Source organism: Peromyscus californicus, unplaced genomic scaffold, assembly GCF_007827085.1.
Source record: "Peromyscus californicus insignis strain IS unplaced genomic scaffold, ASM782708v3 Scaffold_9__1_contigs__length_137607984, whole genome shotgun sequence".
Classification (NCBI taxonomy): Eukaryota; Metazoa; Chordata; class Mammalia; order Rodentia; family Cricetidae; genus Peromyscus; species Peromyscus californicus.
The window spans coordinates 14620468-14645631 of NW_026294617.1; the positions used below are offsets into that span (position 1 = coordinate 14620468).

The 25164-nt window shown below is 43.9% G+C and overlaps 1 protein-coding gene across 9 annotated transcripts in view; it reads left to right on the forward strand.

Moving 5' to 3' along the window:
• Sox2 (SRY-box transcription factor 2) overlaps positions 1-25164 on the forward strand; it is a 621552-nt gene that overhangs the window by 405363 nt on the left and 191025 nt on the right. For 7 of the 9 annotated variants that reach the window (XR_008216414.1, XR_008216412.1, XR_008216413.1 and 4 more), the window contains exon 3: positions 24563-24687. The exons of the other annotated variants lie outside the window; for them this stretch is intronic. The gene's annotated coding sequence lies outside the window, so the exon portion shown is untranslated. The remainder of the gene's footprint in view (positions 1-24562; positions 24688-25164) is intronic. 9 annotated transcript variants of the gene reach the window in all.

Sequence of the window (25164 nt, forward strand, 5' to 3'; positions counted from 1 at the left end):
CAATTGCTCAGGTTAGACTTTCCTCCCAGGCGATTCTAATCTAAATTGTGGCTATTTGACATTTAAAACTGACCCTTGCCACTTGTCAAGAATCAGTTGGCTCTAGATGTTTGGGCTGCTTTCTGGACTCTCAGTTCTCCTCCATTGCTATGAGTCTCTATTAGTAAACTAGGGTCACACTGTTAGCCGTGTCTGTCTGTTATGATTTACTGACTATAATTCAGCTTTCTTTGCTGGTTTAATGGTAAGTCCAACCTCTTGGCCAATCATTGTGCATGAAAGGACCAGCATTTGAAGCTAGGCTGTGGGTCTGAAGCTCTGTGCATCGGGCCCTTCCCTTACACCAGGTCTTTGCCTAACCAGTGGATCTTTTTAAAGCACGGGTTCTGGAGGAGTTAAACCACCAGCTCAAACATTGCCTGGCTGGAGGACATACTTGGAAATCAATTTTCCAGAGTGGAATCTTGAAAAAGAGAGTAGAAATCAGAAGTCTTTGGTTTGCATCTCAGGTCCATCACGTCCTGCCTTTTCAATCTCATTACCTTTCCCATCAGTGGGCTGTTAGAGGAAAGGGAGATGATGCTAAGGAGCCCGTGCACTCGGACATTCTGATGTGTTGGCGCCTTCATCACTCACCTCTTTCTCCTAATATAGGGCAGACAGGTGAAACTCGGGGAGCTGGAGACTCAGCCGTTCAGCCGTTTAGCCAGCTCCTTTCTGTCACATCACTCACACATAGTTCATCTGCTGTACTTTCTGTTTTCTCAGTCATGGTCCCTAACCCTAGAGGACATTATTAACTTACAAGATTCTTATTCACTAAAGATAGTGATCATTCAGATCAATCAGTAGAAACTATAATTGAATTGACCCAGAAATCCTGCTTCTGAGGTTGTTCACGGAGGCAGTGATGCCCAGAGTACTATCTAGGGAACAGTTCACGGGGGATCAAGGGTCACCATTCACTCTTGGAAACAGTGTCCACCTTATTCCAACTCAGAAAGCTGATTTCCTCATGAATATGGAGGCATACATTGTCAGCTTAATGTAACCTCAGATTTCCAGCGTCGGTGACTCTCAAAGCCCTCTCCCCTCACAGTTAGGGTGTTGTTGAAGGCTGTGGGTTCTGGGGACAGAGAACGTGGTGAAGGGTTTGCTGTACAGTCATGAGGACTTGAGCTCAGTCCCAGCACTCATGGAAAAGCTGGGGGTTATAAGGCAGTACTGGGGCAGGGGGTCGGGGTGGGGGTGGGCTCCGAGACAGGAGGATCCTGAAAGGCTACTGACCAGTCAGCCTAGTCAGAATGATGAACTCCAGATATGTGAGACACCTGTCTCAAAACTAAGGTGGAAGGTAGACAAGATTGCCCAGTGGTAGGAGTGCTTGCTGCCAAGCCACCAGATGGCTTGAGTTCAATCCCTGAGGACACACGTGCTAGGAAAAGAAGAGAGTTGTCTTCTGACCTCTACATGTGTGTCATGACACATGTGCATGTGCACATACACACACCAAATAAGTAAATACCATTAATTAAAAAAAATAAGATGGGGAACGATAGAGGAAGATACCCGAAGTCAGCCTTGGACCTGTGCATGTACCTGCACACACATACTGCATAACACACACACACACACACACACACACACACACACACACACACACACACACACTACACCACACACACACACACACACACACACACACACACTACACCACACACACACACACACACACACACTACACCACACACACACACACACACTCACACTACACCACACACACACACACACACACACTATACCACACACACACACACACTCACACACACACACACACACACACTCACACTACAACACACACACACACACACACACACTATACCACACACACACACACACACTCACACACACACTCACACTACAACACACACACACACACACACACACACACACACACACACACACGAGTATGGGTTCTGGACTCCAAAAGTCAGGTTCAGATTCTGCCCACCTTGACTTAGACATGTGACCTCACTGCACAGGTCCTTATTTCCTTCATCCGTAAAGTGGTAGCTGTAACGCCCAAACTTTAACAATACTGTGAGCAGAAAAAAGAAAAACACCTGTAGAACACCTGCAGAGTGCCCAGGAAGTTTAGCAAAAATTGTTAGCATTCCTCAAAATTGGTGGTTAAATCGTCAGCTCAGACATGCGAGTGTAATAATCATCCCACAAAAGAATAAAATGCATGAGCAAGTGCTGCTGGGAAATCACGACATGACATTTACCATAGAGCCTCGAGTCTGTGATAAGAGTATTCAGTCTTGGCATTTTGGAATTACTGTTCAGTGAGGAAGGACCAGGCATATCTGTGGCTGCTGCTGGGATCTGCTGATGTTTCTATGTGTTTGAGGCTTGACCACAGGCCACGGAAGGGTAAGGGGAAAGCTAGTACTCAAAGACTGACGTGAAGGACAAAGGAAACAGAAACTTGTGTTGAAGGTGCCCTTCTGTTTTAAAATTTTGCATCTATTTATTTGTGAGGGGTGCCCATGCCATGGCATACATATAGAGGTTAGAGAGCAACTGGAGAGGGAGGTGCTTTTCTCCTTCTTCTGTGTGGGCGCAGGGCATGGAAGTCAGGTCATCATGACTTCATCCACTCAGCCATCTTGCAGGGCCCTGAAGCTGTTCTTCTAACCACAGTCAGTAGAAAGGGAACACTTAACTTAGCCCTTAGTTCAGACAGTAAGAGGGTCTCTATAGTCTCATTCTTGAAAAGAAAGCATAGAGAATTATGTAGGTAACACTAAATTGACCTTTTATGGTAAAGGGCTACGTAGATCTCAAATGATAGTACAAAGAGACTTCATTTAGACGGGTGAGTTAGGAAACTACCAAGGAGATTATAGACAGCCAATACCCATCATCCACAGGTCTCTATGGCTGTTACTTGCTGGGGGATGTCTTTCTGTACGCTGTGAATATATGTTGTTCCCATTGGTTAATAAATAAGCTGCTTTGGCATATGGCAAGGCAGCTTAGAGACAGGTGGGAAATTCAAGGAGAGAGACAGGAAAGAGAAAGGCAGAGTCTGGAGATACACCAGCCTGCTGCCCAAGGAGCAACATGCCAGCAGACTGGTAAAGCCATGGAACACATGGCAAAACATAGATTAACATAAAAGGGTTAATATAAGGTATAAGAGCTAGCTAGCAAGAAGCCTATCATAAGCTATACAGTTTATAAATAATTATAAACCTCTGTGTAATTATTTTATTAGTGGCTGCAGGACCACGGGGATGGGGGCAGGATGGGAGAAAACTTTTGACTACAGCTTCTTCTCTTGCTGCAGTGTGCCATGTGCTAGGAAGAGCCCAAACGTGGAAGACAGCACTTCAATATAGTTGGTGATGATTTGTATGAGAAAATGGAAGGGTTTTTTTTTCAATATTAATGTATGCTTGGAAAACAAATAGTTAAACATGGCTCTCATGTCCAAGCAGATCTTTTTATTTAATGGGGGATAAAGTAGTATATTTCCCACAATGTACTTAGCTACATATTTGGCTGTGACTCAGCTGTATCCTTTATGTATCAGTCACGCGAATTATGACTGCACATGAGCATGTGACTCATCACAAAGCTAAGCAGTGTCACTGTGTAGGTGATGCTGGCTGCCCAGTAGATCGTCCTCAAGTTAGAATACTCAACTTTCCTGAGTGTGGCGATAAACATTTGGTCCATTTGTCCTGTCTGTCTGGGGATGATTTGCCCAAATCAATGGTGCTCAGACATCTAAGAGCAATTGTTGCTTTGTTACGTATCTGTACTGGGGCCCTCCCTGAAGACATCCAGGGCAAAGCTGGCCTGGTGTGCTTGAGATCACTTACTTGGTGACTGGGTCTGACAGGGTGACCATCTGACTGTGTCCTATGGGCAAGTTGGAGAAATAGTATGAGTATGCCAACAATTCCTCTCTAGTTCTGACACTACAGTTTTTCAGAATTAGCTCGAATAGTCGAGAAGAGCCAGGGCAGCTGGCCCCCTTCTGCTTCTTTTCTCTTCTATGCTATAGTACTTTAAGGTTTTGTTGGGCATCAAAACACTATTTGTTGTGCAAAATAAAGTATGAGATTTTTCACCAAAGCATCTACCTGTACTGTCCTCAGATCTGCCATTATTGGGTGAGTCGCAGAACTGTGTTCTTGCTAAGAGCTTCACACATGCAGTGGAATTTAAAGCAGGCTGGAACCCACTGAAAACTGTTGGATGTGGGGCCTTTTAAATCCCAGCACTGGAGAAGTGGAGACAGGGATCTCTGAGGCTTGCTGACCCTCCCCTGTACCCTAACCAGTGAGCCATCCTGCTCTAGTGGAAGAACCTATCTTATAAGACAAGGTACATGGCGCCTGAAGAATGACACCTAAGGTTGTCCTCTGGCCTCTACACACACCTGCACACATGTGCACACATATCTACACACACACACACACAGCGACAAAACATCCAAGGCACCTCTGGGTTGAAGAGCACTGGCTTCTTGCAGAAATCAAACTCCAGCACTCCTAACTTCCTAAGTGATCGTATTTATCTGTGGGGATGACACAGACATTAGAGTTCCGTGAAACTTAGAGACTAAAGGAGAAAGATGTTCAGCATCAGGAAGGGCTCCAGTGGTGCGGGGCTCTGCAATGTTGCGCCATGTTCATCCAGAACTCTTCAGAGTCTTAATATATTTGTGCAGCCCCTGTTGGAATCCCTGCCAGAGAGAAGGAGAGGAGGTTGACAGCCAGGGGACAGGATGCCAAATGGCTCGTCGTTGGCAGTGGCATCTGGATGGGGCTGGCCTGCCTCCGGGCTTGTTGGCCAGCAGCACTGTATACAGCCAGCTACGTATCTTCCCAGCAGTCCAACAACTGTGTGTGTATTTTGGTAAGCTATTATTTCTGGGCCAAGCATTTTCATGGCATTTTTGCATCTTTTGGCATTAGCTCTGTGCTTGCCCACCCCACGTTCCCACCCACTGCAACGTTTTAGTTTTTTGATCAAAACCATCGTCTAGAGGCAGGGATGTATTAAAGGAAGAAAATAAGATTTTTCTTAACTCCAGTAAAACTCAGGCAGGCTTAGTGCTGGAAGTATTCTACACAGATCATTTTCTTTCAGACAAACTAGTAAAGTGAAGGTTCCAATCTCTTTGCATGTTTAACTGTTGGTTTTTTGAAACAGGGTTTAACTATGTAGCCCAGGCTGGACTTGGCTAGCCTTCAGTTCGTGATCCAGCAATCATAGTGCATGGCCATGTCTGGATCAAAAAAATTACAATCTCAATGTTCAATTGTTCTGAATGAGTTAATTCAAACCTAATTGTAGAATAATCAGTTATTACTTCAATTACGAGAAATATAATGAAATATTAAGTAATTTAAAGTCCAGGGACTCTTTCAAGGTTTCAGAATCTCTTCCTTTTCAGAGAAGGAAAATGATTTTATAACTTTACAGAATCTGATCCTCCATGTCAATCTGCCACATGACTTGTTTATCCGTGTCCTCATTACTGTGCAAAGTTCACCCTCATGACCTCTCAGGGTTCCACTTTCCAAAACTGTTTACTTGAGGGAGCTCACACTCTAACCCAGCTTTACCTATGTTTTATGTTTCCTGGATGGTCCTTTAACATAAAATGCTGAAGAATATAAGACTGAATAATTAAGAAGATCTGACTCAAGATTTACAGATGTGTGTGTGTGTGTGTGTGTGTGTGTGTGTGTGTGTGTGTGCATGTGCGCGCGCACGCGCGCGCATGAATGTCTATGTGGTGCACATGTCTAGGAATACCAGAAGATGATCTTGAATGTTTTCTCAGCTGCCATCTACCTTGTTTGGCTGTGTTTTGTTTGTGAAACAGGATCTTTCACTGGCCTGCAGCTCACCAATTCAACTAGACTTGCTGATCAATGAGTTCCAGGCATCCCCCATCTCCTCTGCCCCCAGTACTGTCTCCAGGCATGACAAGTGCGTTGCCATGTCTCTCTCTCTCTCTCTCTCTCTCTCTCTCTCTCTCTCTCTCTCTCTCTCTCTCTCTCTCCCTCCCTCCCTCCCTCCCTCCCTTTTTCATAATTTTTTAATTTATTTATTTTTCTTCTCTTATATATTATAGCCTGACCACAGTTTCCCCTTCCTCCTCTCCTCCCAGCACCCTCCCCACCTCCCTCTATCCACAGATCCATTCTCTTTCATTTCCCAGAAAAAAGCAGGCCTTCCAGGGATATCAACCAAACATGGCATAAAAAGTTATAAGACTAGGCACATACCTCATATCAAGACTGGATGAGACAACCCAGTAGGAGGAAAAGGTTCCCAAAAGCAGACAAAAGAGTCAGAGACACCCCTACTCCCACTGTTAGAAGGCCCACAAGAACACCCAGCTACAGAACCATAACATATATACAGAAGACCTAGGTCAGACCCATACAGGGTCCATGATTGTTGGTTCAGTCTCTGTGAGCCCCTGTGAGCTCAGGTTAGTCGATTCTGTGGACCCTTTGCTCCTGGTGACCTTGACCCCTCTGGCTCCTACAATCCTTCCTCCCTCTCTTCCGAGGGATTCCCCAAGCTCCGACTAGTGTTTGGCTGTGGGTCTCTGCATTTGCTCCCATCAATTACTGGATAAATCCTCTCTGATGACAGTTATGGTAGACTCCGATCTTCACTAGGGTCACCCTTGTAGATTCCAGGCAGTTTCCATTGCACTAGATTTCTACCTGGCCCCCCAAATGCCCCCCAGTTCCAGTCACCTTTCCCAGTACTCTTCCATCCATTCTACTCCTCCACCAGATCTCTCCTGTTCCCATCCCCGCCTGCCCCCAATCTACCCTCAAAATCTACTCTATGTCCCCTTCCCTGGGAGATCCGTGCATCCCCCACCCCTTGAGCCCTCCTTTTTACTTAGCCTCTCTGAGTCTGTAAGCTGTAGCTTGATTATCCTTTACTTTACAGCTAATATCCACTTATAAGTGAGCACATACCATGCTTGTCTTTATAGGCCTGAATTACCTCACTCAGGATGATTTTTTTTCTAGTTCCATCCATTTGGGTGTAAATTTCATGATGTCATTTTTAACAGCTGTATAATACTCTGTTGTGTAAATGTACCACATTTTCTCTATCCATTCTTCAGTTGAGGGACATCTAGGTTGTTTCCAGTTTCTGACGATTACATACAAAGCTGCTATGAACATAGTTGAGCAAGTGTCCTTGCGGTATTGATTGAACATCCTTTGGGTATATGCCCAGGAGTGGTATAGGTGTCTTGAGGTAGAGTGAGTCTCAATTTTCTGAGAAACTGCCATATTGATTTCTAAAGTGGCCATAAGTTTTCATTCCCATCAGCAATGGAGGAGTGTTCCCCTTGCTCCACAACATCACCAGTATGAGCTGTCTCTTGTGTTTTTGATCTTAGCCATTCTGATAGGTGTAAGATGGACTCTCCAAGTCGTTTTGATTTGCATTTTCCTGATGGCTAAGCATGTTGAACATTTCTTTAAGTGTTTCTCAACCATTTGAGATTCCTCTGTTGAAAATTATCTGTTTATATCTGTACACCATTTTTAAATTGGATTATTTGGGTTGTTTATATTTAGTTTCTTGAGTTCTTTATATATTTTGGATATTAGCCCTCTGTTAGATGTGGGGTAGGTTAAAATCTTTTCCTATTCTATAGGCTACCATTTTTCCTTTTGCCTTATAGAAACTTTTCAGTTTCATGAGATCCCATTTATTAATTGCTGATCTTAGTGCCTGTGCTATTGGTGTTCTGTTCAGGAAGTTGTCTCCTTTGCCACTGTGTTCAAGGCTGTTCCCCACTTTCTCTTCTATCAGGTTCAGTGTATCTGGTTGCATGTTGGGGTCTTTGATCCACTTGGACTTGAGTTTGTGCAGGATGATAGATATGTATCTATTTTCATTCTTCTACATGACGACATCCAGTTAGACCAACACTGTTCATTGAAGATGCTTTCTTTTTTCTATTGTATATTTCTGACTTGCTTATCAAAAAAACCAGGTGTCCATAGGTATGTGGATTTATGTCTGGGTCTTTGATTTGATTCCATTGAACTATGCCATTTTTATTACTATTGCTCTATGGTAGAGCTTGAAATTGGGGATGGTGAGACCTTCAGAAGTTCCTTTCTTGTACAGGATTGTTTAGCTAGTCTGGGTTTTTTGTTTTTCCTTATGAATTTGAGTATTAGTCTTTCAAGGTCTATAAAGAATTATGTTGCAATTTTGATGGGGATTGCATTGAATATGTAGCTTGCTTTTGGTAGGATGGTCATTTTTAGTATGTTAATCCTACTGATCCATGAGCATGGGGGATCTTTTCATCTTCTGATATCTTCTTCAATTTCTTTCTTCAAAGGCTTGCAGTTATTGTCATATAAGTCTTTCACTGTCTTTGTTAGAGTTTTAAATTATTTGTGGTTATTATGAAGGATGTTGTTTCCCTGATTTCCTTCTCTGCCCATTTATTGTTAGTATATAGAAGGGCTACTGAATTTTTTTTTAGTTAATCTTGTATCCATCCACTTCAATAAAGGTGTTTATCAACTGTATGAGTTCCCTGGTGGAATTTGGGGGATCACTTACGTATAATATCATATCGTCTGCAAATAGTGATACTTTGACCTCTTCCTTTCCAGTTTGTATCACCTTGATCTCCTTCACTTGTCTTATTGCTGTAGCTAGAACTTCAAGTACAATTTTAAGTATATGTGGAGAGCGTGGACAACCTTGCTTTCTTCCTGGTTCTAGTGGAATTGCTTTGAGTTTCTCTCCATTTAATTCAATGTTGGTTATAAGCTTCCTATAAATTGCCTTTATTGTGTTTAGGTATGTATGTCCCTTGTATCCCTAATCTCTCCAAGACTTTTATCATGAAGGGATATTGGATTTTGTCAAAGGATTTTACAACATCTAATGAGATGATCATGAGTTTTCTTTTCTTTAAGTTTGTTTATATGGTGGATTACATTGACAGATTTTTGTATATTGCATCATTGCATCTCTGGGATGAAACCTACTTGATCATGGTGGGTGACCTTTTTGATATGTTTTTGGATTTGGTTTGCAAATATTTTACTGAGTATTTTTGCATCACTGTTCATGAAGAAAATTGGTCTGCAATTTTCTTTCTTTGTTGAATCTCTGTGTGGTTTGAGTATCACGGAGACTGTGAATTCATAAAATGAATCTGACACTGTTCCTTCTGTTTCTATTTTGTGGAATAATTTGAGGAGTATTGGTATTAGCTCTTCTTTGAAAGTCTGGTAGAAATCTGCACTAAAACCATCTGGACCTGGGGTTTTTTTGGGTTGGGAGACTTTTAATGACTGCTTCTATTCCCTTAAGGGTTATAGGCTGTTTAAATTACTTATCTGACCTTGATTTAATTTTGGTAAGTGGTATTTATCAAGAAAGTTGTCCATTTATTTTAGATTTTCCAATTTTGAGGAGTACAGGTTTTTGAAGTATGACCTAATGATTCTTTGGATTTCCTTGGTGTCTGTTGTTATGTCCCCCATTTTATTTCTGATTTTATTAATTAGGATATCCTCTTTCTGTCTTTTAGTTAGTTTGAATAAGGGTTTTTTATCTTGTTGGTTTTCTCAAGAACCAACTCTTTGTTTCATTGATTCTTTGTATTGTTCTCTTTGTTGCTATTTTATTGATTTCAGCCCTCAGTTTGATTATTTCCTGCCATCTACTCCTCCTGGGTGCTTTTGCTTCTTTGTTCTAGAGCTTTCAGGTGTGCTGGTAAGTTGGTCCCCAATTTCTTTATGTAGCACTTAGTGCTATGAACTTTCCTCTTAGGATGTCTTTCATTGTGTCCCATAAGTTCAGGTATGCTGTGCATTCATTTTAATTTGAATTCTAGGAAGTCTTTAATTTCTTTATTTATTTCTGCCTTGACCCAGCAGTCAAGAGTAGTAGAGAGTTGTGTTGTATGATATTTTGTTTGTGTTCTGACAAATAAAACTTGCCTGGAGATTGGAGGGCAGAGCTAGCACTAGTTAACCATAGAAGCCAGGCAGTGGTGGCACACACCTTTAATCCCAGCACTTGGGAAGAGGAAGCAGGAAGATCAGGAGTTCAAGGTCACCCTTAGCTACATGAGACTGAATCAGTCTAAAAGAGAAAGAGAACCAGGTGGTGGCAGCTCACACCTTTAATCCCAGCACTAGGGAGGTAGAGACAGGAATATAAGGCCAGTGGAGCCGGGATCTTGGCCCATTCTGACTGAGATTTCATAGAGGTAAGAGCCCTCTGGTTGCTGGTTGCTCTGCTTCTCTGATCTTTCAGCTTTCACCCTCGATATCTAACTCCAGGTTTTTATGGTTAAAATCAAATAGATTCATGCTTCAGAATTGTTCATTTTCCATGAGTTTGTAGACTTCCCATTGTTTCTGTGGTTGAAATTCAGCTTTAGTCTTTGGTGGTCTTATAAGATACAGGGGGTTATTTCAATTTTATTGTATCTGTTGAGACTTACTTTGTGACACAGTGTGTGGTCAATTTTAGAGAAGGTTCTTGGGGTGCTGAGAAGAGGGTATATTCTTTTGTGTTTGGGTGAAATGCTCTATAAATGTCTGCTAGGTCCATTTGGGTCATAACATCTTTTAGCTCCATTATTTCTCTGCTTAGTTTTTGTCTAGATGACTTATCCATTGGTGAGAGTGTGGTATTGAAGTTTCCTACTATTAATGTGTGAGATTTGATATGTGTTTTAAGCTTTAGTAATTTTCTTTCACAAATATGGGTGCCCTTGTGTTTGGAGCATAGATATTAAGAATTAAAATATCCTCTTGATGGATTTTTCCTTTGATGAGTATGGAGTGTCCTTCCCCATACCTTTTCATTAGTTTTGGTTTGAAATCTATTTTGTTAGTTATTAGAATAGCTACACCAGCTTGCTTCTTGGGTCAATTTGCTTGGAAAATCTTTTTTCCAACCCTTTAGACTAAGGCAATGACTATCTTTGATGTTGGGGTGTGTTTCTTGTATGGAACAGAAGGATGGAACCTGTTTTTGCACCCATTCCATTAGCCTGTGCCTTTTTATTGGGGAATTTAGTCCATTGATATTGAGAGATAGTATTTTGTTGGTGGTGATTGTGTGTGTGTGTGTGTGTGTGTGTGTGTGTGTGTGTGTGTGTGTGTGTATTTCCCTTCTTTTGGTTTTGCTGGTATGAGATTATTTTTTTCCTGTATTTTCATGGGTTTATTTAACCTCCTTGGGTTGGAGTTTTCCTTCTAGCACCTTCTGTAGGGCTGGCTTTGTAGATAGACATTGCTTAAATTTGACTTCATTGTGGAATATCTTGTTTTCTCCATCTTTGGAGATTGGATGTTTCACTGGGTATAGTAGTCTAGGATGGCATCTTTGGTCTCTTAGAGTCTGCAGGAAATCTGGCCAGGCCCTTCTGGCTTTTAGAGTCTCTGTTGAGAAGTCAGGTATTATTCTAATAGATCTGCCTTTATATGTTACTTGGCCTTTTTCCCTTGCAGCTTTTAATATTCTTTCTCTGTAGCTGGAGTTTTCCTGCCTGGCCCACAGTCAGGGCAAATCTCTCTCACCTGCCAGTCCCACAGCCGTCAGACCCGACCAAGTAAACACAGAGACTTGTATTGGTTTCAAACTGTATGGCCATGGCAGGCTTCTTGCTAACTGTTCTTTCAGCTTAAATTAATCCATTTTTATAAATCTATACCTTGCCACATGGCTCGTGGCTTACCGGCATCTTCACATGCTGTTTCTCATCGTGGCAGCTGGCATTGTCTCTCTGACTCAGCCTTCCACTTCCCAGCTTTATTCTCCTCCTTGTCCCGCCTACACTTCCTGCCTAGCCAATGGCCAATCAGTGTTTTAATTATTGACTAATCAGCAACACATTTGACATACAGAACATCCTACAGCACTTCCCCCATTTTTTTTTTCAAAAAGGAAGGTTTTAACCTTAACAAAGTAAAATTACATATAATTTGGGAATTTGGGCGTAGCTTCTCTTACTACTTCCTGCTGGAGGGGGGCGCTGTATCTTATGGGGAAACAAAGAAAATTTTAGGATCATGGAAAAGTCCATGAGGCTGTATCGTCTGAGCCAGATGCCTTCAAACCGTTCTGGATGTTGGATCATCTGGGCCATGGTGTCATCGGAGACCTTTCAGGGGGTCTTGGCTGGTCAAACCTGATGTATCTTAATCTGGAACAAATCCATAGCCTCTGGCTTTCTGTGGGAACAAAAGCAGAGTCTCCTTTCCAAAGTAACATATCCTTATATCCAAATTTTGAAGTCAAGGTACCTTTAAAATATACATTTTGGCATAACTCAACAGCTTTTACAATCAAATATTTTTCTGCAGTTAAAAGTCCCAAAGACAACACAATGCAGATTCTCTGTGTAATATCCATTTTTACGTGGCTTATTTTTTATACTACCTTTACTGTCTCTTTAAAGACTTTATTTTTTAAAACTATGTATTTGTTTCTATAACTCTATATATCATCTTTTTTGTCTCTTTCAAGCCTACGTATCTTTTACACACATTGTAAACTATTACATCTGAATCTGTCTTATTGTAAATCTATTGCCTTAAACTGCAGCAGCTGTGGCTGCTGGATCCACCCACCTCAGCTTCCCAACATGGCCATGGTTTACCGCCAGCTCTGGGAGCTATCGGGGGTCTATGCTTTTAGCCAAGCAGCGTGTAGCCCAGAAACCTCCCCTTTTGCTCTGCACCAGCAAAGGCTAAATCCACCATGCAGCTCAAAGTGCCACTTGCAAAGGCCTCATTCCCGCCACAGGCAGGTCGAGCACGCAGGTTAGGAACCCACCAGTAGCTCAAACCAGCAGCTGCCGCTCATTTGAGAGAGACAATTAGGAACTGTTTTTAGCTCCGTTTTAGAATCTTTTCTCAGGTTTTAGGTGGAAACTCTTGCCACCACGTTGGACGCCATTTGTAGCTGGAGTTTTCCTGCCTGGCCCACAGTCAGGGCAAATCTCTCTCACCTGCCAGTCCCACAGCCGTCAGACCCGACCAAGTAAACACAGAGACTTGTATTGGTTTCAAACTGTATGGCCATGGCAGGCTTCTTGCTAACTGTTCTTTCAGCTTAAATTAATCCATTTTTATAAATCTATACCTTGCCACATGGCTCGTGGCTTACCGGCATCTTCACATGCTGTTTCTCATCGTGGCAGCTGGCATTGTCTCTCTGACTCAGCCTTCCACTTCCCAGCTTTATTCTCCTCCTTGTCCCGCCTACACTTCCTGCCTAGCCAATGGCCAATCAGTGTTTTAATTATTGACTAATCAGCAACACATTTGACATACAGAACATCCTACAGCATTTCTCTGTTGCATGTTTAGTGTTTTGATTATTATGTGGTAGGGGGACTTTCTTTTCTGATCCAATCTATTTGATATTCTGTAAGCTTCTTGTTCCTTTATAGGCATGTTCTTCTTTAGGCTAGAAAATTTTTCTTCTGTAATTTTGTTAAAGATGTTTTCTGGGCCTCTGAGTTTGGTCTTTTCATAGTGCCCCAGATTTCCTGGGTGTTTTGTGTCAAGATCTTTTTATATTTAACATTTTCTTTGACAAATGTATCTATTTCTTCTCTCATGTCTTCAATGCCTGAGATTCTCACTTCCATCTCTTATGTTCCGTTGGTGTCGCTTGAGTCTATAGTTCCTGTTCTCTTACCTAGAGTTTCCATTTCCAGAATTCCCTCAGTTTGTGTTTTCTTTATTGCTTCTATTTCCATTTTCAGGTCTTGAACAATTTTATTCATTTCCTTCAACTGTTTGGTTTTTTTCTTCTTGGCTTTCTTTAAGGGACTTATTCATGTCCTCCAATTGTTTATTTGTGTTTTCCTGACTTTTGAGGGATTTACTCATTTCCTCTTTAAGAACCTCTATCATCTTCATAAAGTCAGCTTTAAGGTCGTGGGGGGGGGGGCTTCAGCCATGTTGGAATATTCAGGGCTTGCTGTGGTAGGATAGCTATGCTCTGGTGGTGTTCTTACACTGGTGTCTCGGCATCTGGGTTTGGGGTGATTATAGGTCTACATGCCCATTTCTGGGTTTATCTTTGTTGGGTGGGTGTTTTGTTCCTCTGTTCCTGTTTCTGTTTCCTCTTTGGTCTTCTGGTCTTTGTGGCCTGGATTTCTGGCAGGTGGCGTGACCAGCATGGAGTCTCCATCTGAGTTGGGGGCTGGACGTCTGGTGACAGGCATGGCCTTTGGTCCAGCAGGAAGTCTGCCTGAGTTCGCCTATTTGTTCTTCTGGTTAGTGTGGTCTGTTCTGACTGGCATGGCCTGCACCTGGGCAGGGGTATCTACCCAGGGTGGTGAAGGGGCATGGCAGTGAGGGGTGGGCGATCTGGGGGGGGGAGTGGGTTGAGTCTTTGGGAACCGAATGGAAGGGGGAGTCAGAGGGCATGTGGGTGTCTTTCCTGTTCTTCTCCACACCCAGGCAGAGGAGCCAAACTCAGGTCCACTTTACAAACTGAGCCTTCTTCCCAGGCCTCTGCTTTTGTTGTTCAGTGAAGAAAAGTAATAAAAAGAGTTAGAAACAAGCATCAAGAATAAGAGGTTAAAGCCTTCTGCGCTCCTAAATGTGACCTTAGAACATAAGGCCTGTTCATTTGCCACTAACAAAGGTGTTCCAGTCTAGTCATTGTCCCAAAGGCGGAAGAGCCCGCGATGGATCTGGGAACTATAACTCCGAACTTCCCCATATTTATTTCACTGATGAGGAAGCTAATTTGGTAACAATGGCACAGTGACACTATCAGGTCACTAGGCGCCAGCCCTCTCCTCTCTCAGTACCTGCTCCTCATGGCTTTAGAGTTGCACCAAGTTGGAATGACCCACGCAGGCAAGCCTTTTTAGCCACGGTGTGGCATCACGGCACAGTCAGGATTGCTGCCCCGAGACTGACGTCACCGTGTGACGAGGAGTGAAAGGGAGCAACAGGCACCCGTAGCCGCAGATCCTCAGCCTTCCCAGGCCTTCCCGTGACAACCACAGAGAAGCTCGGGCAGCTGTTCTCACCATGCCCTCTCCTGACCAGCCCGAGTCTCCCCACGACTGTTCCCAGGGGTCCATAATGTAACCGCGCCCCCTTTTCATGCTGGCTGTTTCTGTGTGCAGCTTACCAGTACAGATAAGAACAAACCTTGGTGCAGCTTCTCAATGAATCACTTGATCTCACATTTGTTTGCATTTATTTTGTTATTTACCTTAATTGACACATAAAAACTGTATACATTTATGGGGCACAGTGGGATAAGGTGGTATATACTGTAATTCATAATGATGAGCCCGGGTGATTAGCATTTTCTCTTTAAACACTCATCACTTTCTATGTCCTGAGGCTTCCAACGCCTCTCTTCAGTTGTTTTTAAGGCACACAATAGGGGCTGGGGGTCGGGGAAAGCGCTGGCTGTATAAGCAGAAGAACTTAAGATTTGGATCCCAGCACCCAACTCTTGGGAGAAGAGGGAGATGTCCTAGGATGAGGGACATCACTCAGCCTAGCTCAAATGGTACAGTTCAATGACAGAAAGACCTTGTCTTAAAAGAAAGACTGGGGGGGAGGGAGGAAGGAAGGGAGGGAGGAAGGAAGGAAGGGAGGAAGGAAGGAAAGGGGAAGGAAGGAGGAAGGAAGGAAGGGGGAAGGGAGGAGGAAGGAAGGGAAAGGAGGAAGAGAGGAAGGAGGAAGGGAGGAAGGAGGAAGGGAGGAAGGAGGAAGAGAGGAAGGAGGAAGGGAGGAAGGAGGAAGGGAGGAAGGAGGAAGGGAGGAAGGAGGAAGGGAGAAAGGAGGAAGGGAGGAAGGAGGAAGAGAGAAAGGAGGAAGGGAGGAAGGAGGAAGGGAGGAAGGAGGAAGGGAGGAAGGAGGAAGGGAGGAAGGAGGAAGGGAGGAAGGAGGAAGGGAGGAAGGAGGAAAGGAGGAAGGAGGAAGGGAGGAAGGAGGAAGGGAGGAAGGAGGAAGGGAGGAAGGAGGAAGGAGGAAGGGAGGAAGGAGGAAGGGAGGAAGGAGGAAGGGAGGAAGGGAGGAAGGAGGAAGGGAGGAAGGAGGAAGGGAGGAAGGAGGAAGGGAGGAAGGAGGAAGGGAGGAAGGAGGAAGGGAGGAAGGAGGAAGGGAGGAAGGAGGAAGGGAGGAAGGAGGAAGGGAGGAAGGAGGAAGAGAGGAAGGAGGAAGGAGGAAGAGAGGAAGGGAGGAAGGAGGAAGGGAGGAAGGAGGAAGGGAGGAAGGAGGAAGGGAGGAAGGAGGAAGGGAGGAAGGAGGAAGGGAGGAAGGAGGAAGGGAGGAAGGAGGAAGGGAGGAAGGAGGAAGGGAGGAAGGGAGGAAGGGAGGAAGGGAGGAAGGAGGAAGGGAGGAAGGAGGAAGGGAGGAAGGAGGAAGAGAGGAAGGAGGAAGGGAGGAAGGAGGAAGGGAGGAAGGAGGAAGAGAGGAAGGGAGGAAGGAGGAAGGGAGGAAGGAGGAAGGGAGGAAGGAGGAAGGGAGGAAGGAGGAAGGGAGGAAGGAGGAAGGGAGGAAGGAGGAAGGGAGGAAGGAGGAAGGGAGGAAGGAGGAAGGGAGGAAGGAGGAAGGGAGGAAGGAGGAAGGGAGGAAGGAGGAAGGGAGGAAGGAGGAAGGGAGGAAGGAGGAAGGGAGGAGAATGACTGAGAAAGACTTCCTAGTGTCAGCCACTAGCCTCCACACATGCCTGTATGGTCAAGTACACCACACACACACACACACACACACACACACACACACACACACACACACCACTATAAATGGTTATCATTTTTTTAAAATATTGAAGTTGAATGCTAGTGGGCTTGAGGTCTTTGAACAGTCTAAATGTCCAATGATCTCATCTCCTTCCCATTATTAGAAATAAACTGCACACCAGCAACATCTCAGTGCCATGAGGACAAGAATCACGCACTCTGGGCCCTAGGCTCCTACTCAGTCTTGTACGCTTAGTAAATATTTCTGGTTTTGTTGAACTTCCTGTTTTTGATGTAACAACTCAGCAGCCACAGGCAATGCAGACACAAACCAGATGCCCATGAGCTGTGAACTATTTCCATGCCGTGTATGCCTAGATGTTATATATCATGAGTGGAAGATGATCCAGCAGGCACATTGTCTGAGTCAGGGTTTCTATTGCTGCTGTGACGAAACGCCATGACCAAAAAGCAAGTTGGAGGAAGAGGATTTATTTGACTCACACTTCCATGTCACTGTTCATCACTGAAGGAAGTCAGGACAGGAGCTCAAGCAGAGCAGGAACCTGAAGGCAGGTGCTGATGCAGAGGCCATGGAGGGGTGCTGTTTGCTGGCTTGCTTTCCATGGCTTCCTCAGCCTGCTTTCTCATAGAACACAGAACCATCAGCCCAAGGGTGGAACCACCCGTGATAGGCTGAGCCCTCCCCCATCAATAATTCACTAAGAAAATGCCTTACAGCCTTATGGAACATTTTTCTTAATTAAGTTTCCCTCCTTTCAGACAACTCTAGTTTGTCCATCAAGTTGACATAGACTAGCCTGCACATACATGCTCCCTAATGTCCCAGGGAATGTCACCTTTACTACATGGTATGTGTGAGCTACTGAACTGCTGTTCCCCAACTGTCATTTTATTTGATTGGTTTATTTCTTTTTATTTTGAGACAAGCTCTCACTACCTTGCTCCCGCTGGCCTTCTTGCAATCTTCCTGCCTCTGCCTTGCTGGGTCGTTAGGCCTAGACATCAAGCTTGGCCATTTTCTTAACACTGGTGTGAAAATTCTGTGACACTGGGCTCTCAGTGTATCGGACACTTTAGTCCTTGGGTGTTAAAATGTACACACACACTAAGTACCTGCTGAAGGGACACGGGGAGCCTGCCTTACTACTGCTGTGTTTGTTGTTGACGTTTGGTAATCATCTCAATTCCATCCAAATATGTGATGGCACTAAACACTTCTCTCAGGGGATCTCTACTATCGTCCAGAACTTATCTTCGGGAGATTGGTGGAAGGACAGGAGGTCCTCTCTAGCTTCTGGCCCACAGGTTCAACTTTGTACCTTGGGAAGCCTCTGAGTGATCCCCAGTGGCTCCTTGGGGTGTCACTACTGGGAAGTCTCTCATCTTGATTTCTCACCTTGTTTCACTCAAGGGTAAACAGACGTAGTGTTTTAATTTTGGTCTCTGGTCATACTCTGAGGAGGGAAAAGGGCAATTGGTTGGTGTAAAGTAACTTCCTGTGTGAAACGGAAACTGGAGATGACCTGAATGCTATGTGACATGACTAAGGTGTTCCTTGGCACTGCCTGCGGCAGGCCCCATTAAGGTGCGGAATACCTACTGTCTCATTTCCACATGGTGTATGTTGAAAATGTGAGTTCGAGGCCATCCTGGTCTACAGAGCGAGATCCAGGACAGGCATCAAAACTACACAGAGAAACCCTGTCTTAAAAAAAAAAAAGAAAAGAAAAAGAAAAAAGAAAAGAAAAGAAAAGAAAATGTCCCCACTCACCCACAAGAAAGCAAAAACTCTGGCAGATTAAACACCAAGCTCACACTAAGGTTTGAAATTGGTTCTTCGGGATCCCAGTCTTGACCTCTCTAGATACATTACAACATGCAAAGCTACCACAGTGAAGGCAGTGTCTTCAATCATTACTATAATCTAAACAGAAAGGCCAGAGGTGTAGCTCAGTTCATCACCATACAGAGATCTAGGTTCCGTCCTCCACATCGCATCAACTCGGCCCAGTGGTCACGCATCTGATCCCAGCACCTAGGAGGAAGGAGGAATGGGAGGTCCAGGTCATCCCTGGCTACACATGGAGTTTGTGGCCAGCCTGGGCTACATGAGACCCTGATCTCTCTCTCTCTGTCTCTCTCTCTCTGTCTCTGTCTCTGTCTCTCTCTCTCTCTCTCTCTCTCTCTGTCTCTCTCTCTCTCTCTCACACACACACACACACAAGATTTTAAGATAACACGCTCCTTTCATCACTCATCCTTTGCTCGCTGACTTGTACAGCTTGACTCTTAGTTGCTGAAACAGGTTAAGTCCCTCCTGTCCATACTGGACAACCCCCCAAAAGGCTATGAATACCTGTCTAATGAGAATGATCTTTTCAACTCTGGACTCTTACTGTTGATATTTTCAAAATAAAATGAAACATTTAAAAACTAGGTGGTTATCACACTTTCTAAGGTAATGCCTGTGGCTTATTTTTTTTCTTGCCCAAAACTTCTTTAGTAATTATTGTACATATGTGTAAGGGGGTGTAATGAATATAGTCACACACACACACACACACACACACACACAGAGAGAGAGAGAGAGAGATTGCTAGCAGGTGAGCATCAATTAAGCCAAGTGTGAGTCTGGGTTGTTTTTGTTGTTGTTCTTGTTTTTTTTGGGGGGGGGTTGTTGTTTTTTTTGTTTTTTGGTTTTTTTTCTCCCACACCTGCTAGATTTAAACCCCTATAGGTCATCCTGTCAAAACACAATTTTAGCTTTGAAATAAAATAACAGAACAGAAATAAACACAATCCATTAGAACTCCCTGCCAGTGTTGGCAGATAAAAAAAAAAAAATACTGTGTCTCAGACAGAAATATCAATAACTTTAACGCATGTGATGTGTTAACAGGAAGCAAACAAGCAAACTTGCTCTCCGGTGACTGTCACTAATATTTATTCGTCCAGTGACTGTTAATCAAACCAAGTTTACATCCCGCGCAGCACCTGTCACAGGTGCTGATCGCTAATCAGCTATTGCAGCAGTTGATTCTGCGCTGACAACTCGCAATTTTCCCCTGATTCAGCTATTTTGTCAGGTGGGAATTATGGCATACCGCATGTGACAAAACACATCACCCTTTTTCCCCCTTTTTCTCTTTTTTTTTTCCTTGCATTTTTTCAGGCTTCTCTCTCCTGCTTTCTCCCCCTTTTTAGACAAACAATATCTGGGAACTCAGAAGTAATAAGGCGGAATGCATAATTAATTACCCAGCTTGCTCTAATTAGGGATGAATAAGTTGTGTCCCTCTCACAATCACAAATGTGGTGATGGGTAACACCAGTTTATGCTGTATTAACAGCAAATATGCAATCCTTCTGAGAGCACTTTTGTTGATGAATTTGATGAATGTGACAATAATTAGCGCAGACAGATGAGAGCTAAATTGCTACTGACAATGTAATGCTATCCTGCTCGAGGGCCTGGGAACGTGGCAGGGACCTGGGCCTCCATTCTAATTAATAGTCTTTTTTGTCCTTTTTTTTTTTCCCTTTTTTTTTCTTACCCCTACTGGCAAAAAAGTCGGGGGGGGGGGGGGGGGGGGGTGTACCGGTAATTGTTTTCCTCAAAGGCTGCAGGGAGTTATCAGGGTAATAAAGTTAATTAGCAGAACAAACATCTTTTCACTGCCTTACCAGTCTGAGAAACGAGGGTAATTCAAGCTGCAGGAAGATGTGACATGGGGAATAAGAAAGGAAATTTTAAATAGGAAACCGAAGAAAGTTTCTCAGGTTGATGCATCAACAGAATCAGATGGCCTCTCTCACATCCCAAAGTTGCTTCACGGCTATGGTTTTGAGTTTTGGAAATAAAGTTAGTTGAGATGGAATAGCGCTGTTTCTTTCTTTCTTATCAGTGGTACTGGTGTCCTCAACTCCACCTTCGTATTCTGACGTCTCAGGCAGAGAAGTGAGCTCAGGCATTTTCCACAGAGAACGTTGGCCGTGGGGTTTGTCCTGTAGAAATGTTACACTCTCTGAATATTTAGGGAAGAGGAAGAAATTGCTAAGCAATTTCCACCATATAGCATTTGTTTGTTAATTCTCCTGTGTAAACTCAGTTTCAAACGGGGTATTTTACAGTTCTTTTGATAGAGTGCTTTTTACCAAAAAGCATTCATGAAGCCTGGTTCGATCCCCAGCATCACATTAAACTAGGCCTGGTGACAAAGTGGCCCCTGCAGTTGGGAAGTAGAAGCAGAAAAATCATAACTCAAGGTCATACTTTGCAACATATTGAATTTGCGGCCAACCTGGGCTACGTGAGACATTGTCTCAGAAAAGGGTGGGAGAGGGAGGTAAAAATGCATACTATTTTAGTGTAGGTTTGTAATCTCAAACGTTATTTTTATTTATTATTTTATGTGTATGAGTGTTTTGCCTACATGTATGTATGTATGTGTACCATGTGCATGCAGTGCCTGAGGAAACATTGGTTTCCCTGAGATGGGAGTTTCAGAAGGTTGTGAGCCACCGTGTGGATGCTGGAAATTGAACCCAGGTCCTCTGCAAGAGTAGCCAGTGATCTTCACCACTAAACCATCTCTCCAGGCCTTCAAAACTTACTTTTATTAAAACATTTCAGTATCATCTTCATGTCTGTTGCGGAATTTTAGATAGCAACCGAGCTATAATTCACATTGACACTGGAGTTTCATTCTGCATGCCCACATTACTTGACATGAGTAGTTAAAAACATGGGAAGCAGTGTTCACTAGGCATTTTGCAGATGTCGCAAGTTCGTTTTCTCCCTGTAAAGTCTGCAAGTGCTCTGCTTTTTTAAACATCAGCCACCTGAAACAATTGCTTAGTATCAAGTAAATTGCTCCTGGAGAGAAGCCTGAAGCCTTCTAAAACCATAGCCCTGAGAAACTGACCTTGGTATTCTTTTCGATCCATTCCATCACATCCTCGCATGTGCGTGTGAGGATGCATATTTGTTGTCATAGTAGGTAGATGACTATTTTATCCCCAGTAAAGAACATAGGAGTAAGTATCGGGTTCCTCCTGCATTTGACTAACAGCATGGCAGCAGGCCCACTGTCCAGCTTAGAGCCCTGTATCAGCAGATGTCTACCTCACCAGGTCAAGCTCCTGGTACACGACCCTCCTTCCTGTGTCATTAAGATGCTGTGCCCGAGGCCTCAGCTGACCAGAGCAGAGTTTGAACTAAGATCAGCCGACTCAAGCTCTTTGTTTGCTCAGTGGCCAGCATCTCTGCCATCTCTCTGACCTCTGTGATCTCCTGCCAACACAGTTGACAAAAAAGAAACCTCGTGGGCTGAAGAGATGGCTCGACACTTAAGAGGGCTTGCTGTTTGCAAGGTGAGGTGACCCACACCTTTGATCCCATAACTTGGGACACAGAGGCAGGCAGATCTCTGTGAGACTGAGGCTAGCCTGGTCTACATAGTGGATTCCAGTACAGCCAGGGCTACATAGTGAGACCTTGTCTCAAAACAAACAATAAAGAATGTTTGCTGTTCTTGTAGTTTATCCATCCCAGTTCAGTTCCCAGGGCACACATCAGATGGCTTACAATTGCCTGTAGCTTCAGAGGATCCAGCTCTTTTCGCTGGCTTCCGAGGGCACGGCACACATGTGGCACACACACACACATGCATACACATAAGCATTAAAAGAAACCACGTTCCCTCTTGGACCATGAGGCATCCCATGGCTTAGGGAAAGGTGGCAGAACAGTCTCAAGGAAATGCATCTGCTCTCAACAGCCCACACGTCACTAGTCAAAGGCCAGAATTGCAGGGTGTGACAAGAAGTTTCCAGAACAATGGCTGAAATCAAGTCTTTGGGATTTTCCTAGTTGATTTATCAGAAAAATTGTCAGGATGAAGACACTCCCAAGTCCACATAAACCAAGAGGTTTTCTTGATTTATAATTTATAACCAGACATATAATTCGGTTGCAGAGGCCATGGAGGGGTGCTGTTTACTGTTTGCTCCTCATGGCTTGTTCATTCTTCTTTCTTATAGCACCCAGGACCATCAGCCCAGGGATGGCCTTTGCACATAACAATAAGCATATTAGAGTGAGAAAGAAGGTACACTTGGCATTTGCATAGTTATAAAATCATGACTGTGGAACTGAGGAAGACAGGATTTGTGACATCATTGTGTAAATATTTTAGTCATATGATTGATTCGTGAAAAAACACAGCATTTTGTGGTTTGTTTATTTGGATTCTACTTCTGAAATGAAGCTTGTTTCTACATCTAGTAAATAGCATGAAATAATGCCAGCAATAATAAACTCAAGCACATATATTGATTTAAAAAAAGATGCTCTGGAACTCACTACTATTTTTGCAAGATTTTTCTAAGCCTACGGCACCTGATATTCCCAGGCAGAGTCCCATCCAAGATGGGCCTGACCCTCCTTAGCTTCCAAGATCATACAAAATCAGATGCATCAGGATGAGATGGCTCAAGACAAGATTTTTTTTTTGATCTAGTAATAGAAGATCATGCTGAAGAATCAAAACTAGATGAAAATTCTATTAGCCAATGTCACAAATTCACTGGGCCAAGGTTCTCAGGCAGAGACAGAGACACACACACACATAGATACATTCAGTCACAATTTGAATTGTTATCCTTTGCTTTAAAAACACCAAGCACATAATCAAACTTTATCTTTGATATAAAAACTCTAGCCGGGCGGTGGTGGCGCACGCCTTTAATCCCAGCACTCGGGAGGCAGAGCCAGGCGGATCTCTGTGAGTTCGAGGCCAGCCTGGGCTACCAAGTGAGTTTCAGGAAAGGCGCAAAGCTACACAGAGAAACCCTGTCTCAAAAAACCAAAAAAAAAAAAAAACTCTAGACCGACAAGATACTGATTGTCTGCCAGGTCATGACAACTTGACCCAAGCTAGAGTCATGTGGGAAGAGAGACTCTTAATTAAGAAAATGCTACCATGAGATTTCTTAATTTGTGATGGATGTGGGAGTGAGTGTCTAGGCCAGTGTGGGTGGAGCCATCCCTGGGCAGGTGGTCCTGGGTGCTATAAGAAAGAAGAATGAGCAAGCCATGAGGAGCAAACAGTAAACAGCACCCCTCCATGGCCTCTGCATCAGCTCCTGCCTCCAGTTCCTGCCGTGACATCCCTCAGGGATAAAGTTTGTTCTGAGAGACATAAGATGAAATAAACGCTTTCCTTCCCATGGTCACAGTGTTTCTTCACAGCAATGGAAACCCTAGTGAACATTACTCCCAACAACTTATAACTATTCTTATTTTGCGGCCATGTGAGCTAATAAATATTTACTTGTGTATTTATGTACACATGCACATGTGTGCACATGCATGTGTGCATATGTGTGCACCCATGTGTGGAGTCCAACACCAACCTCAGGCTTCTTTCCCCAGGAGATGTCACCTTCCTTTGAGACATGTCTATAACTGGCCTGGAACTCACTGGTTAGGCTAGGCCTCGTGGTCAGGAAGTCCTAGGGACACACCTGTGTCTGCCTCCCCAGCCCAGGACTACATGTGCACACCACCAGGCCTAACTTTTTAAATCTAGGTTTTAGGGATCAAACTCAGATCCAAGGGAAGCATTTTTAACCCCCTGACTGGTCTTCATACCTCAGTGAGCTAATAAAATGTGATATGAGTTCATTTATCAAAAGAAAAGTCTATGAGAAATCCTAATGTAAAATTAATTGGTTTTTTTTTTCCCCTAGAAACGACCTGGAATGTTTTGAGAGGAAGAGTAAGTAGCACAGGACACTTGTGTGTGTCCCTGAGGCCTGCACAGAGAGTCCCACTCTGTCCTCCTGAGCTGCGGCCTCCTGGGTCAGCATACGAGGTATGTCTTCCACTTGATCTTAGCCAGAAGGCAAGAAGGGACAAGGATTTCTCTTTGGAAAATGATGTCGTGGTCAGTATAGATGCTCTCCAAGGATGATTGAGAATTTGCACTTCCTGGGTGCTCCAACATGCCAGAACCCTGAGGGAGAAGTCCGGTGTTCAGAACCTCAAGAGGTTTCCACCACTGGACAGAGACCAGAATTAGACATTTACATGAACAATTGCATCAAACCTTAGCCCGTTTGCAAGTCAAAAGGGCTCAGGGAGTGTGGCTGTGAGTCAGGGGCTTGCCTGGTGCCACGGGAGATTCAAGTCTCTTTTGGTTCAAAAATTGGATTGCATTTTTATTTATTAATTTGTGGGTGTTTGGACGCACATGCCACACTGTGTATGTGGAGGTCAGAGGACTCTGTGAGTCAGCTCCCTCCTTCCACCATGCGAGTCCTGGGTGTCAAACTCAGACCCTGGGGCTCCG